Source organism: Artibeus jamaicensis, unplaced genomic scaffold, assembly GCF_021234435.1.
Source record: "Artibeus jamaicensis isolate MK-2021 breed Jamaican fruit bat unplaced genomic scaffold, CSHL_Jam_final contig_233, whole genome shotgun sequence".
NCBI lineage: Eukaryota > Metazoa > Chordata > Mammalia > Chiroptera > Phyllostomidae > Artibeus > Artibeus jamaicensis.
The window spans coordinates 54,017,960-54,030,240 of record NW_026521486.1 but is presented as its reverse complement, the minus strand read 5'-3'; the positions used below and the strand labels follow the sequence as shown (position 1 = coordinate 54,030,240).

The 12,281-nt window shown below is 38.5% G+C and overlaps 1 protein-coding gene across 6 annotated transcripts in view; it reads left to right on the top strand.

Moving 5' to 3' along the window:
• Positions 1–12,281, top strand: part of PYM1 (PYM homolog 1, exon junction complex associated factor) — a 28,435-nt gene that overhangs the window by 8,748 nt on the left and 7,406 nt on the right. The window contains exon 1 of one of the 6 annotated variants that reach the window (XM_037144163.2): positions 4,982–5,032. The exons of 3 other annotated variants lie outside the window; for them this stretch is intronic. The gene's annotated coding sequence lies outside the window, so the exon portion shown is untranslated. Of the gene's footprint in view, positions 1–4,981; positions 5,033–8,285; positions 8,496–9,964; positions 10,442–12,281 lie in introns of those variants that run through there. 2 more of the 6 variants (XM_053661631.1, XM_037144164.2) reach the window with 2 other exon arrangements.

The window sequence follows — 12,281 nt, the reverse complement described above, 5'->3', positions numbered from 1 at the left end:
TTGAGAGATTTAATGTGGAAGAAGGCAAACCAGGAATATGTCTAGTGTCTTCTCAAGCCCTCTGAGAAGCTGATAGAACCTACTATTCCTTCTAGCTAGAGAAGACATTCCAGTCTTGCTGATTGAGATGCTGAAGTGTCTGCTGTGTATGTGAGCTTTATGTGTTGAAAACTGAAAGTCAAGATTTTCGTTGTGGTTTTGTCCCCTCCTAATTTCCTCATCTTTAGAAAAAAATGTAGCGTAGTGATATCTAGTCATTGACAAGTGAATAAGGTAGTTTATGTGAAAGCAATTTATGAAATGCTGTGCAAGGCAAGATATTACTGTTTGGGTTTTTTCTTTGGCCCTTATTGTGTATGTGTAGTCTTCTGTAGAAGTATTGTGCCTGTGCTTTGGTACATATAGTCTGTTTTAAAATGCGCCATTTACACTTATTGCTTTGCTGCTTTTCATGTTCTTTATATCCCAACCACTACTCCTATGGTATCTGCTACCTCTCCCCAACCTCACATTTCAAAGTGGTCCAACATCTGCTCTTCACTCAGTTGGTCCTTCTTCAACTATTTTAAAAAGATTTTTAGAGTTTAAAGATTTTGTTTTATTTTTAGAGACAGGGGAAGGGAAGGAGAAAGAGAGGGAGAGAAATGTCAGGGTGTGGTTGCCTCTCATGTGCCCTCACTGGGGGGACCTGGCCTGCAACCCAGACATGTGTCCTGACAGGGAATCAAATGGGCGACTCTTTGGTTCACAGCCCATGCTCAGTCCACTGAGCTACACCAGTCAGGGCTCAATTAGCTTCTTTTAATGTGGTTTAAGTGTGTTTTGAAAATATTATTACTCAAGTTTCCACTATACTTCTCTTTATTCTTTTTTTTTTTAAGATTTTATTTATTTATCTTTATAGGGGAAGGGAAGGAGAGAGGGAGAGAAATATCAGTGTATGGTTGCCTGTCGTGTGCCCCCTGCTGGGAACTGGCCTGCAACCCAGGCATGTTCCCTGACTGGGAATCAAACTGCGATCCTTTTGTTTGCAGGCCCGTGCTCCAGCCACTGAGCTACACTGGCCCCCAGGGCCACTTCTCTTTATTCTTAACTGTTTTTTTAAACTGCTTTAATGAAAATCCAGATATCACATCTCACCCTACTCTCTCATCAAGGGATATCTTCTCTTCTCTAGGACCATTTGGAGGAGAGGAAGAAATCACATTGCATTTTTGCTTTCTCTTCCTATTTCCAGATTATTGATCTACCTCTATCACACTAAACCTCATGGAAAGTATTGCCATGCAATTATAGCATTTTAAAAAAATCTTCAGGGTCATCATCACTTTTTTCTCCACTCTGTTTCTTGTTCTCATTCTCAGTATCTCCAGCACCTTTGGGATATTCTGATGTTACAATTACTCAGCATGAGACCATTGACTCTCCGTTGTATTTTCAAACTAGCTACATATCAGAGTCACTAAAACTTGGATCTCACCTATGATACAGCTTCCCCTTCAGGTGCTCCTCTCACTTATTTTAGCCTCCTTACCAGTCAGTTTTTCACCACCTTACACCCATGGAATCAGTGTTTTGCCCTCCTTAGGTTCGCTGCTTCTTGACCTTTCCCATTTCATTGAAACTGTCATTACCTTCATGCCTATTTTGATGCTGCCCTTGCTAGACCTCTGTAACCAGCTGCTAACATCATTGCTTTCTTCATTTGTTTTGATCTTCTATACTAAGCAAGCACTTATATTATCTTGAGTCATACCCATCAACTGTTTTCTTGGCTCTGCTTCTAGGCCACAACATATGGCTAGAGAAAAAGCACAGAAGCTAGCAGATGCAGTATAATGTAACTTAATGTTAACTTCTGCCAAGATCACAGCTTCTCTCCAATTCTTTTTTTTTTTAAAGGTTTATTTATTTATTTTTAGAGAGGGGGGAAGGGAGGGAGAAAGAGAGGAAAAGAAACATTGATTGGTTGCCTCTCCTACACACCCCTACTGAGGGCCAAACCCACAACCCAGGCAAGTGCCCTGACTAGGAAGCCACTGGCAACCTTTCATTTTTATAGAATGACACCCAACCAACTAAGCCACGACAGCGGTCAGGGCTCCAATTCTTTTTTCTTGGTTTGCTTACATTCTATCATGGCTATTTCCACCCACCTTTTCTTGCTTTCTGTAGCTCCCTTTTAATTATCCTTTTTGTGGCAGATGCCCTCACTTTCCATTTTGTTGAAGAATCAAGGCCCATCATTTCTGTTTCTTTCCACAACTTGATTTCTTGACTGTCAGGTCTATGTATACTATTTCCACTTCTTGTCCACTTATTTGATCCTTAACCCTTACAATTTTTATTTCTAGCACTGACTTCTTCTGAGTTGCCAGTTCCCTTTTCTGATTGTTTGGTAAATAGCTTTCATTCATGGATATGCTCTCACAACACCTCAAGTACAACCTGACCAAAATCAGTATCAGTTTTTGTTCCTTATTTCTTTGTAAAGGCACCATTATTCTAGCCAACCCAAGATCAGCTTTTTTTTTTTTTGCATTATTTCTCTTCTCTCTCTCTTCTTAATATTTTATTTTTATTTTTATTTTTTTAAGATTTTATTTATTTATCTTTAGAGGGGAAGGGAAGGAGAGAGGGAGAGAAATATCAATGTATGGTTGCCTTTCATGCACCCCCTGCTGGGAACTGGCCTGCAGGGAACTGGCCTGCAACCCCGGTATGTGCCCTGACTGGGAATCGAACCGTGATTGTCTGGTTCGCAGGCCCGCGCTCAATCCACTGAGCTACACCAGCCAGGGCTTCTTAATATTTTAAATAAATTTTATTTTTAAAAACATTTTCAGCCCTGGCTGGTGTAACTCAGTGGATTGAGCACCAGCCTGCGAACCAAACAACCGAGGTTCAATTCCCAGTCAGGGCACATGCCTGGGTTGCAGGCCAGTTCCCAGCAGGGGATGCACCAGAGGCAACCATACACTGATATTTCTCTCCCTCTCTCCTTCCCTTCCCCTATAAAAATAAATAAATAAAATCTTTAAAAATTTTTCAGATTTAAAGAAAATTTAAGAAGATGATAAGACAATTCCCATATACCTTACACTCTCCTGTTACTAACATCTTACATTAGTATGGTATTGTTATTGCAGTTAATGAGCCAATATTGATACATTAGTATTAATTAAAGTTCATACATTATTCAGATTTCTGTACTTTTTACCTAATTTTTTTCTGTTCCAAGATCCCATCCAGGACACCACATTACATGAGTTTTCATGTCTCCTTAAGCTCCTATATTGGCTGTGACAATTTGTCATGCTTTTCTTGTTTTTGATGACGTTGACAGTTTTGAGGAGTACTGGTCAGGTATTTTGTAGGATGCCCTCTATTGGAATTTGTTGGATGTTTTTCTCATGATTAGACTGGGGTTATGTGTTTTTTGGGGGGATCATCCATTGAGGTGAAGTGATATTTTCATCATATCAAGGGTAAATAGTGTTATAATGATGTTTTACTATTGATATTGATCATGGGTGTTCCAGTTATTTGTGCATTGATTGATTGACTTTTTTTTTTAATCCTCACGTGAGGACATTTTAAAAAAATATTTATTTATCTTTAGAGGGGAAGGGAAGGAGAGAAATATCAATGTATGGTTGCCTCTTGTGTGTCCCCTGCTGGGAACTGGCCTGCAACCCAGGCATGTGCCCTGACTGGGAATCGAACCACGATACTCTGGTTTGCAGGCCTGCGCTCAATCCACTGAGCTACACTAGCCAGGGCCTGAGGACATTTTTTTCCCGTTGCTTTTAGAGAAAGAGGAAGGGTTGCCTTCTATACATGCTCTAACTGCGGATCAAACCTGTAACCTTTTGGTTTACAGGATGACACTCCGACCAAATGTGCCACACTGGCCAGGGCTTCATTGGTTGATTCTTGTATGTGTCCCAACTAGGGATTGAACTGCAACCTTGGTGTATAGGGCTATGCTGTAACCAACTGAGTTACCTGGTCAGGACCTATTTCTTTCCCTTCATAAGGAAAATTTTCATTTACATTAAACATTCAATATTATATTAGTTTCATATGTAGAGTATAGTGGTTAGACATTTATATAACTTGGAAAGTGCTCCCCCAATAATTCTTGTGCCCATCTGACACCATATATAGTTTTTACAGTGTTATTGATTCTATTTCCTGGACTGTACTTTTAATCCTGTGACTATTGTGAAATTGTCAATTTGTACTTTTTAATCCCTTCACCTTTTTCACCCAGCCCACAAACCTCCTTCCCATCTGGGAACTATGTTTTTTCTCCATATCTATGAGTTTGTTTCTGTTTTGTTTGTTTATTTTTTAGATTCCATGTGGAATCTAAAAAGTGAAATTGTATGGTATTTGTCTTTGTCTAGCTTATTTCACTTAGCATAATACCCTTTAGATCCATCCATGTGGTCACAAATGGTAAGATTTCATTCTTTTTTATGGCTGAGTAATATTTCATTGTATACCTGTACCATGCCTTCTTTATCCATCCCTCTTTTGATCAGGGCATTTAATCCATTTAAATTTAAAGTAATTATTGAGCCCTGGCTGGTGTGGGTCAGTGGTTTGAGCACCAGCTTGAAAACCCAAAGGTCCCCAGTTTGATTCCCAGTTAGGGCACATGGCTGGGTTGTGGGCCAGGTTGGGGGAGTGTGAGAGGCAACAGACTGCACACTGATGTTTCTTTTCCTCTCTTTCTCTCTCCCTTCCCCTCTCTCTAAAAATAAATAAATAAAATCTAAAAAATATATTACTTTAAAGATTTTACTTATTTATTTCCAGACAAAGGGGAAGGGAGGAAGAGAGGGAAAGAAACATTGATGTGTGAGAAATACATTGATCAGTTGCCTCTCACACGCCCCCAACTGGGGACCTGGCCCACAACCCAGGCATGTGCCTCAACTGGGAATCGAAGCAATGATCTTTCGGTTCACAGGCCAGCACTCAATGCACTGAGCCACACCAGCCAGAGCTAAAGTAATTATTGGTAAGTATGTAGTTATTGCCATTGTACTGATTGTTTTCTGATTGTTTTAGTTCTCTGCCTCTCTCGTATGTTGATGACTTTCTGTAATGTTGTGTTTGGATTCCTTTCTCTTTGTTTCTTGTCTATGTCTTGTAGATTTTGGTTTGTGGTTATGATAGGCTTCATATGTACTAAGTTATGTTTATAGCACTGTTTTGAGTTGGTTGCTTAAGTTTGAAAGGTACTGAAATCACTACTGTTTTTAGTCACCCCCTCCATATTTATTTTTGTTATTTTTTACTTCTTTTATGTGAATGTGTGTGTATATATCTTTTAATTTATTACTGTAATTACACATGATCTTCCTACTCACACCTTTTAACTTTTGTACCTGGTTTAGTGTTGGTTGATCCACTGCTTTTACTGTGTTTGCTTTTGTCAGTGAAATTTTTTCTTTATGATATTTTCTTATTCATGTTTTTTTCTTCTTGTTCCACCTCCTCCCTCCCCCTCACCCTTCTTTTTTCTTCTTTTTGTCCCTTTAACATTTCTTGTAATACTGGTTTGGTGATGCTGAACTCCTTCAGCTTTTTCTTGTCTGAGATCAATGCCCACATTTGAAGAGTGGAGAGCTTTGCTCCCTTCCTTAAGGATGGATAATTATTTAGAAGAATTCTGCATGTGAGATTTGTCTCTTTCTCCCACGTATTTATTCAGTCATTTAATATTTATATCAGTATGGACCTTGGATTATAATACAATAATGTTTTACTTATTATATTGCTCAAAAGTTCCCACTTCGGACATTGGGAGCTCTTTTCGTTGGCCCCGTGTCCCTTTGGCATACCCCATCAGTGTGTGTGTTTCGGACACTTCTCCAAGGAAACTTTGTTCCTTTCATTGGGGGATGATACAGGAAACCAAAACTGGCATTTACTGCTATTGGGATATTGTTTTGAGTCATATACTCCTCTTTTGCTCCTTGTCCCACACACATATCAGTTGTCATAATATTCTTCTAATCTCACTGCCATTATCCTATCCCATCTTCAATACTTATTAGCTATATGGCCTTGGGAATCTAAGTGTTCGGTTTCTTAGCAGTGAAATAGGAATAACTCCTAAAGATAGGATTAAAAAATATTTTATTGTATTTTTTCCATTACATTATAGGATTATTATTATTATTATTATTAAAGATTTTATTTATTTATCTTTATAGGGGAAGGGAAGGAGAGAGGGAGAGAAATATCAGTGTATGGTTGCCTGTCATGCGTCCCCTGCTGGGAACTGGCCTGCAACCCAGGCATGTGCCCTGACTGGGAATTGAACCTCGGTTGTTTGGTTTGCAGGCCCGCGCTCAATCCACTGAGCTGCACCAGCCAGGGCAGGATTATTTTTGTTACTGTTTATGCAATTGCAGTTCTCACTTTTTCTCTTTTTCCTGTCTCCACCCAGCTTAAACATAGGATTACTGTGATAATTAAAATTTAAATGAAATAATGTACATGCCTGGCACATAGAAAGTACCCAACATATGGTTCTGTAATTATTACTGTTATCTAAGGATTATTATTTGGGTTAGAAGAAATTACGTATGTAATTTCACATACGTAATTGTGAATATCCAAGACCAAATGTGGTTTACAGTGTTTCCCAAATGTATTTGACCCCAGAACTTTATTTTTATTTTACTGTTTACTTTGTGGCACATCTCACAGGACTAGTAAGTGTTCTGAGAGTTATGTATTGGGAAATAGTCATTTGCTATGATCCCAATGATGTTAAATATAGACAAGCTATATGTGTGCAAAAAAGAAAAACTAAAAGAAAATGTAACTGTAGTCATCTTTGGGTTCTGGAATTACTAAGCATGTGAGTGACTTATATTTTACACTACTTTTGAAAATATTTTGAAAATATGTAATTTCATATACGTAATTGCACATACGTAACTTCACATACATAATTGTGTCCAAACACAGTACTTGGGTCATTCTAAGTACCAGACAAAATAATACTTTCCTTTACCCTAAAAATATTGCTGTGATCACCTAAATTCGTTCACCCAGAGTTCACTGTTAAATTTGTCATGTATCCTTCTGATCTTTTTTCCCGTGCATTTTAAAAACACTTTTGAATCAGATGGTAGACACATTTTTATATCTTGCCTTTTTATTTAACCTTATGACTAATATTTTTCTTGCTATTAGAAACTCTTTGTAAACAACTTTTATAATACCGGCAGAATGTTTTATTGTTTGGACACATATCCTGTCTTACCTTTCTTTTGTCATTAGACTTTAGATTATTTCCAGAATTTTTATTATAAGAACTCTATCAATATTTTTGTGTATAAATTTTTGCCTGCATTTAGGGTTATTTTCTTAAGATAGATGTCCCAGAAGTAGAATTACTGGGTTGGGGGGTACAAACATTTATTTTATTTTATTTTTTAAAAGATTTTATTTATTTATTTTTAGAGAGAAGGGAAGGGAAGGAGAAAAAGAGGGAGAGAAACATCAGTGTGTGGTTGCCTTTAACGCACACACAGCTGGGGACCTGTCCTGTAACCCAGGCATGTACCCTGACTGGGAATTGAACCGGTGACGCTTCAGTTCACAGGCTGGCACACCCAATCCACTGAGCCACACCAGCCAGGACCAAACATTTATTTTCTTACTAGTTATAAAATTAAATCTCATTGATTGTAGGAAACTTGGAAAATATTTTCAAAAGTAGTGTAAAATATAAGTCACTCACATGCTCAGTAATTCCAGAACCCAAAGATGACTACATGTACATTTTCTTTTAGTTTTTCTTTTTTGCACACATATAGCTTGTCTATATTTAACATCATTGGGATCATAGCAAATGACTATTTCCCAATATATAACTCTCAGAACACTTACTAGTCCTGTGAGATGTGCCACAAAGTAAACAGTAAAATAAAAATAAAGTTCTGGGGTCAAATACGTTTGGGAAACACTGTAAACCACATTTGGTCTTGGATATTCACATGAATAAGAACATACTAACTCACTTAAGTCTTGCTGATAAAAACAAAGTCTTTTTTGTGTGTGTTTAACCCAGAATCTCCCAAACTTATTTAACAATTTTTTAGGTAGCCCTTGTTACTGTCTTATGGAAGTAGTGTTTATTATAACAAAACCTTTGTGAAATGCTGGAAAATGATAGGACTATCTTATATTCTCTTGCTGTGTTAGCCAAATTGCTTTCTAAAGGTTGGTTGATTTGTTTGTTTTAAATCACCAACAGTATATGAATATATAGGCTTCACCACTTCTTTGACTGCATTGGTATTTATTCTTTTCTTTAAAAACTCTTTCATAGCCCTGGCTGGTGTGGCTCAGTGGATTGAGCGCCCACCTGCGAACCAAAGGATGGCCAGTTTGATTCCCAGTCAAGGGCACATGCAAATAAAAATCTTAAAGAAAAAAAGAGAACTGAGTTCAAACTGCAGGTACACACTTCCTTTGTGATCTTGGACATGTTAGCCTCTTGAAGACTGTTTCCTCAGCTGTAGATGATAAAATGTACCCATTGTGTACATTCAATAAGGTAATTGGATGTACACAATCGAATGTAGGTAAAGTTCTTGTAGCTATTTATTAAAGTAGCTACTTATTAATAAATGCTCTTTCCTAATTGTTCTTAACATACTGTATGTTTGCCATTGCTATGGTTTTGCTTGTTGTTATTCCCTAGAATTCCCTTTCCCTTTTCTCTGCCTGCAGAAATGAGGCACTGATTTGTTGTTATTACTACTACCCTAGTCTTTAGGATCAAGATTTTTATGATTTTTTAAAAAATATATCCCTAGCTGGTATGGCTCAGTGGATTGAGTGCCAGCCTGTGAACCAAAGGGTCGCTGATTCCATTCCCAGTTGGGCACATGCCCGGGTTGCAGGCCAGGTCCCCAGTAGGGGGCACGTGAGAGGCAACCACACACTGATGTTTCTATCCCTCTCTTTCTCCCTCCCTTCCCCTCTTTAAAAGTAAAATAAATAAAATCTTATACATGTATACTTTTTTTTAATTTTAATTTTTTTGGATTTTGTTTATTTTTTTAGAGAGAAGGGAGGGAGGGAGCAACAGAGGGAGAGAAACATTGATCGGTTGCCTCTCACACATCCCCAACTAGAGACCCAACCTGTAACCCTGGCATGTGCCCCAACTGGGAATCAAACCTGTGACCTTTTGGTTTGCAGGCTGGCACTCAATCCACTGAGCCACACCAGCTAAGACAGATTTTTATAATTTTATATCACTTTCCCCCATTAAACAGGGTGTGATCATTTGTTCTCTTGAAATCTCTTATCAGTATGTATCATTGTCTCTTAGGATACTTAAGATATTTATATTTTTATCTTACTTGTTTGCCTCACTTATCTACCCCCCTGACTTAAACTGTAAATTTCTTGAAAGTGGGACCATTTTACTGGCTCCCTGTAGTGTTTTTCTTCAGGGGGCTTTCAGCAATTTGAGTTTAATTAATTTTAGTCGAGCTTCTCTACTTTTCTGAGGCAATAATCTTGGAAATATCTAGAGATTTCCAAATTGACAAAGTCTTCTCCTTAATCTCTCTGCAGTACTTACAACTATTAATCAACTGCCTTTACTTAAAACTTGGTCTCCATGGCATAGCATAGTACTTGTTTCCTAGAGTCATTTTCTTTTGTTGCAGGAAAACGATCATGACAATTTTTCCTGGTCATTCCTCCAAATTGGATCTTTTTATATTTCTCTGTGTTAGACATTACATCTGGGTCTCACCGTTGTTGGCCCTGCGATCATCCTAAGATCCGTGACCCAGATCTCCTTTCTTGCTTGAAGCAGCTTGAAGCAGATCCCTGAGAACCTTTTTTTTTTTTTTTTTTAAGATTTTATTTCTTTTTACAGAGGGAAAGGGAGAGAAACATCGATGTGGTTGCCCCTGCACGCCCCCCAGTAGGGACCTGGCCCCCAACCCAGGCATGTACCCTGACTGGGAATCAAACCTGCGACCCCTGGGTTCCCAGGCCAGCGCTCAATCCACTGAGCCACACCAGCCAGGGCGGATTCAGCAAACCTTTAACAGTCCCTTCCACCTAACCCTTTGGTGTTCTCCCCAGGCCTTGTTGTGTTGTCTCTTCACCATCTTGCTGTCCCTGAACACAGAGCCCTTTTAGTTTTAGGAAGCAGATTGAGGATTAAAAACAGCAGATATGGGGAAATAACAATGCTTATAAAATTGTTATACTAACAGTCTTCTAATCTGTAGTTTCTGGAAAATCTTGATAATCTGCCCTTGGATTTTATTTTTAGGGGTAAGAATCGCCAAACCTCTTCCTTCTCTTTGACTCTACCTTTGGATACCATCAAGGCCAGAGAGTGGAATCCGGATAATATAAGTGTTATTTTGTGACAGTAGGTTATTTGTATCTCTGAGGGCTTTCAGTTAGGGTGACCATTCAAAAAGCTTCTGCCTTTTTGAAAAAAGATATTTATTTATTTTAGAGAGGTGGGAAGGGAGGGAGAAAGAGGGAGAGAAACATCAATATGTGAAAAATATATGTATTGGTTTTGCCTCTCACTCACCCCCAACTGGGGACCTTGCCTGCCACCCATGCATATGCCTCGACCAGGAATCAAACCTGTGATATTTTGACTTGCAGGCTGGTGCTCAATCCACTGAGCCACACCAGCCAGGGCTGTCCTTTTCTTTCCTCACATTCCATCTTTACTAGCCTAAGGGCTTCAACTGTAATCTCTGGGCAATTTGCTTAAATATATGTTTCTTATCAGTGTCCTTATTTCCTTAATTTTATGTATATACTGCCTGTCTAGAATAGAATCAGTTATTTTCATAAAATTTTCTTCTCAGGACTTTTTTTGTATAAGTAGTTTTTAGTCTCCAAGTTTTCCACATTCAAAAGTGATACTGTAATTGGTTTGTGTTCTTACTACCTTTCTTTCTCACTAGAATGTGTGCTGCTAGGAAGCTAGACCCTTGCCTGCTTTATTCATTGTTGTATCTCTAGGTCCTGTTACAGTGTAAGTGCTCAATAAACATTTAAAATCCATGTGTGAATAAATGTTATTACCACATGCCCTACCTCCCACAGGTATGTTGTGAAAAAATAAGGATACATGTGAAAATCAGCAAATTAAATCCACAGTAGCACCATCTCAATTACTTCCTTTCTCATTCAAATCTTGGCCGTCTTCAGGTCTTGTTGACTTGTTCCTCATGATGAACTTACCTTCATTTTCCTTTCAGCACCCATACAGAGCATCTAAATCAAGTCTTCTTGCATTGTGGCTACTACTACTGCTTTTTTTTCTACCTTTAGTTTATGTTACATATTTTCAGGTTAATCTTAAAGCATGGCTTTGAGATGATCTGTACTCCTCATTAGCTTTCAGTGTTCTCCCACAATTCGAAGCTCAAGTCCAAAGTCAAGAGGAGACTGGATGCCTTTCACTTCTAATTTACCTCGAGTCTCTTTTCCCATTACATATGCTTTTTGCCCAAAATATCCCGGATTCTTACTGTTCCCTAAATTGATACATAAATTTATTTGTTCATTAATTGGAATTGATTACAGTCTTTTGTGGGCCAAACTCTTTGCTTCAGAGATCAAACACAAAGTTTCTGCTCTCAAGCAAACAATTATGTTAAACATTTAGAGAATGATAAAGGCCAAAACAGAGGCTCTGGTGTACAAAGGGCAGCTTTTAACCTGTCTTGGGGCGGGTACATCAGGGAAGACTTCACTGTGTAGTTTATACTGGAACTTGACCTTTAAAGACCAATAGGAATGAACTAATATATGATTCAAGGAAAGTCTGTTCCAGGCCAAAGCAAAAGCAAAAAGGCATAAAAAATAGAGACACCTCCAGGTGGGATTTGTGAATATTTCAGTGGCTGGAGCAGATAATATGAGTAACTGTGTGCTATGAGGCTAGAGACTGGGTCAAGAAGTCCTTTTGTGTGTGGTTCCATTTTCCGTGTACATATTCTGAGGATGATAGGAATCCAGGAACAATTTTGAGTAGGAGCGTGGCTAGTCCAATTTGTCCCTTTGCTTATGTTGTACCAAATGCCTGAAGTACTTCCCTTTCTCCTTTCCTTATAGCCAAGCCCCAAGCCTCCTGCCTAAATCCTGCTCACCTTCCAAAGATCACCACAGATGCTGTGTCCTCCTTAAAGTCCTTATAACTCACCTGGTCAAAAGTAATTTCACTGTCCTTTGTGTACCCATTC